This window comes from Heptranchias perlo, chromosome 20 (genome assembly GCF_035084215.1).
Source record: "Heptranchias perlo isolate sHepPer1 chromosome 20, sHepPer1.hap1, whole genome shotgun sequence".
Classification (NCBI taxonomy): Eukaryota; Metazoa; Chordata; class Chondrichthyes; order Hexanchiformes; family Hexanchidae; genus Heptranchias; species Heptranchias perlo.
Genome location: NC_090344.1, coordinates 25,604,612 through 25,609,259, shown reverse-complemented (window position 1 = coordinate 25,609,259; position 4,648 = coordinate 25,604,612). Strand labels below are relative to the sequence as shown.

The window sequence follows — 4,648 nt, the reverse complement described above, 5'->3', positions numbered from 1 at the left end:
CTCCAGGGACAAGCACTTAGAAAGCAGGTCTGGCATTCGAAAGGACAGCGCATATTTTCCGTTAAATTTCCATGGGGTATCTTGTGATACGGGGGATGTTAACTGAAGAACTAGGTTTTGTTTTCATGTTGGTGCTTTTCCCGGAGCAGTTGATGTGCGGGAGAGACGGACGGCGCTACATAGCTGCGAATGACGGCTGAAAGCTGCACTTTAGCAATCTGGGCGGTGCAGGAAAGTCGGAAATGTTCCGCTTGATCTTAGTAGGTCTGTGGAAATGTCCGATTGAAAAGGAATGAGGGGAAATGAGAAGAGCGGCAATGGTGAAAAGGTGTCGATTACAGGAGATTGGCCGTGAGCGAAAGGTCCTTTGAAAGCTCGGCGCGGAGGGGATTTTGTTCCGAAACCGCAGACTTTAAGCGCGTGAGGAAAGTGAAGTGCGAGCTTTGTCCTTGGGTCAAATTGGGTGTTTTCAGGGAAACAGCCATTGTGAAATCACAAAAATGAAAACAGAAAATGCTGAAAACGCTGAGCAGGTCAGGCAGCACCTGTGGCCAAAAAAACAGAGGGAACGTTTCAGCTCTATGACCTTTATCATCAGATCTGAAGGGTTTGCCATGTGCGTGAGTAACTGCGCTGTCGAAGATGCTGGTTTCCATCTCTGAATTATGTGGGCTCGAATCTCACTGCTGCCAGAATTTGTAGAGCTTTTCATTTTGGCCGTCTCATCAAAAACCCTTCTTTAATCAGAAGTGCTTTTCCGTATTGCTGGTTTACACCTGTTTGCACAATTCAGCAAAGTCTGGATTGCCACCCAACTGTTTCTTAGACGGAGGTGTTGGGACTGTAAGGTGTGATCTCGGTGAAGTATCAATCAATGTGCACAATGGCGCCCTGGTGAACCGAGTACCTCTTATAGTCAGTATAATATAAAAGATATGGACCATAATTATGAATTTCTTCTTTGCATCACACAAGGATTTATTATCAGGGAATGTACATGAGCAGGTCGATTTACGTCACGCTCCGGTCGCTTCGCATCGCCTCCCACAAATAGAATAGAATCATCGAAAGGTCACAGCACGAAAAGAGGCCATTCGGCACATCGAGTCCGTGCCGGCTCTCTGCAAGTGCAATCCAGACAGACCCACTCCCCCACCCTTTCCCTGTGGCCCTGTATCATCTTTCGTTTCAAATACTTATCCAGTTCCTTATTGAATCTGCCCCCACCACCCCCTCGGGCGGTGTATTCCAGATCCTAAACACTCGCTGTGTCGAAAAGTTTTTCCTCATGTCACCTTTGGTTCTTTTACCAAACACCTTAAATCGATGTTCTCTGGTCTTTGAACCTTCCGCCAATGGGAACAGTTTCTCTCTGTCTACTCTGTCTAGATCTTTCCTGATTTTGAATACCTATATCAGATCTCCTCGTAACCATCTCTGTTCCAAGCAGAGCCATCCCAGCTTCTCCAATCTATCCACGAAACTTATGCCCCTCACCCCTGGAATCGTTACAGTAAATCTCTTCTGTGGGGATTTGGTATTAACATCGTCGAATCCCCCACCATCAACATACTAGTGGGTACCATTAACCAGAAACTTAACTGGACCAGCCACATCAATACTGTGGCTGCAAGTGCAGGTCAGATGCTGGATATTCTGCGCCAAGTGACTCACCTTCTAACACCCTAAAGCCATTCAACCAACTACAAGGAGTGAGTTGGAATACTCATATGATGGCCATCGACCTGAAACGTTAACTTTGTTTCTATGTCCAAAGATTCTGCCTGACCTGCTGAGGATATACACATTTACAGTTTTTATTTCAGATTGGCAACATAGCCAGTATTTTCATGTTGAATAAAGGGGGTTTCGGAGACTTTTGTATGCGATGAGGTGGCCGAGAGGTTAAGGCGATGGACTGCTAATCCATTGTGCTCTGCATGCGTGGGTTCGAATCCCACCCTCGTCGTTTTTGTGTTTAAGTTTTGTTTCTCTCATTCAGTCCACCCAGAAGGTCTGGTGAAAGTCCCATCCTTCTCGCAACGGCAGACGGAGGGTTTTGCATTGTTTGCTGAAATCAGCAACAGTTCCTTCCAGGAATGTGTTGAGATTGTGAGATCGCGAAATATCAGAGTGTCCATTGGTGTCATTGTAAAAAGAGTAAATCTTATGGTCAACATAAGATAAACTTATGTCCCATAATTATGATTTATGTCCGGATTATTCCGTGTCTGTGTCTGTTTAAAAGGGGTGTGCTGTCAGTCCCGGATCATTCTGTGTGCGTTTTATCCGATTTTCTTGATACGTTTTTCCTTCTAACTGAAATGACGATCCTCTCTCGAGAAGAAGGTTCACCGCCTGCTTCGGGCAACTGGTAGGAAAAATAACAAAAACTGATGAGACCAAGTTCATTCTGGTGGGCTTCCATTCCAATCTCCGCACTCTATCCCCCATTCAGTCCTTCCCCCGCCTGGACATTATAATCTGCGATATTCATAAGGGAATGGAGAAGCAGAATATCACGGTTATAATTTTCTTGGTTGCTCAACACTGAATAGCCTCAATTGCAATGATTCAGAAGGTAATCATAGAATCGTAGAATCTTACATCACAGAAGGAGGCCATTCGGCCGTCGTGCCAGTGTCGGCTTTTTCGAAGATCTGTCCAATTAGACCCACACCCCAGATTTTTCCCCATAACCCTGCAAATTAGTCCTCTTCAATTATGTCCAATTGCCTTTTGAATGATCCAATCGAATCTGTTTTCACCACCCTTCCAGGAAGTGCGTTCCTGATCTTAACAAACCTCTGTGTGAAAATAATTCTCCTCAATTCCCCTCTTGTTCTTTTCCCAATTATTTTAAATCTATGACCTCTGGTTACCGACCCACTTGCCAGAGGAAACAGTTTCTCCCTACTTGCTCTTTCAAAACCCCTCATCATTTTCAATATCTCTCTTAGGTCTCCCGTTAACCATCTCTGCTGTAAGGAGAATAAACCCAGCTGGTCCAATCTCTCCAAATAACTGAAGTCCCTCATCACTGGTATCATCAGGTCAACCTGCTCTGAATCCCCTTCAATCCCTTTTCATCCTAAAGTGTGGTGCCCAGATCTGTACAATATACTTCAGCTGAGGCCTAACCACTGATTTGTAAGGATTAGTATGGTTTCCTTTTTTTTGTATTCAATGCCCCTATTTACAAAGCCAAGTATCCCTTACGCTTTCTTAACTGCCTTATCAACTTTCCCTGTTTTATGAATATGAACCCTCTGCTCTTGGAACCCCCCATAAATTGTTCCATTTAGATTATACTGCCTCTCCATGTTCATCTTCCAAAAGTGCATCACTCGGCGTTAAATCTGTCACGTGACCGCCCATTTCAACAGTCTGTCGATCTCCTCCTGAAGCCTGCTATTATCTTGATCACTATTCACTACGTTGCCAAGTTTTGTATCATCCGCAAACTTCGAAATTGTACTCCCTATTCCCACATCCAAGTCATTCATAAAAACAAGAAAAGCAATAGTCCTAATACCGACCCCTGGGGGATTCCACTGCATATTTCTCCCCAGTCAGAAAAACATTCGTTCACCACTAATCTCTGCCTCCTATCCCTTAGCCAATTACTTGCCCACGTTATCACCGGCCCTTTAATCACACGTGCTTCTAGTTTTCGAATAAGTCTGTTATGTGTTATTTTCTAAAATGTGTCCTGAAAATAACTGTCAACCCGTAATTTTATTGTTTAACAATGAGAATACAGATATTTAGACCGAGTGATCGAACGGGTTCATTCCCATTACCCGGGGGTGACGTGACCCGAGCAGGGGAAATCCCATCTGGGTTTATATTTTCCGAAAACGGAGACGGAAAATAGCAAAACTCATCCCATCGAAATCCAACAATTGGACGAAGAACCGACAGCCTTTTCCCATCCCAGTTTGCAGAACTGGCCGTTGAAGGAAGCCTGATAAGTCCATTAGGGAGCAACACCGAAAGTGAAGAAATGCAGACAGAGATAGAGAGATAAATGCAAAGAAAAATAGTACAAATCTCCAATTCTGTGATTCAGCAGAATTTAAGCTGCAGCTGAAAGGAAACCGTCGCATGTCGTGAAATCTCAGAGTTGTACATAGGGCTGGATTATAACTTTATTTCTGAGAGAAGTAAACACTGCTTGGTAACTACAGCTCTTATTTATTTAACCATTTTACAGTGGCGGTGTGAAGTGATTTCGAATCTCAGTGAATTTCAAGACCATGCTTGACCCACTCGTTTGGTCACCCACAGGTAGCACGCGGTTGGAGACTGCGCAGGCTTATCACAGGAACTCTGCCAGACTGCATGTTCCAGACTTGTATCCAACGCTGCACGTGCAGCCTGCAGCCGTGTTTGCATTGGTGGTTCAGTGTAGAACCCTCGCCTGCCGTTTGGTTCCAGGCCAATGCAGCTTCCTTTACCTTTTGTATCTGTACCCATGAGATCGCCTGATTTGGGATAAATTCCTGTGCCGGCTTTAATCTGTACAACTTCTTGAAATATTATCTTCATTTCGTCCACGTGTCTTTCGTGGACATACCCTTTGCATTCTGTCCTCTGGTGCTCAAACATGCTCTGCTGGAGATAAGTCAAACCTGCCTTGTGCACT

General features: G+C 44.5%; 1 non-coding gene across 1 annotated transcript; it reads left to right on the top strand.

Annotated features, from left to right (window-relative positions):
• Positions 1-1,887: 1,887 nt before the first annotated feature.
• Positions 1,888-1,969, top strand: trnas-gcu (transfer RNA serine (anticodon GCU)). Its single transcript has one exon. It is a non-coding gene; the product is annotated as a tRNA-Ser (tRNA).
• The last annotated feature ends 2,679 nt before the right edge of the window (positions 1,970-4,648 follow it).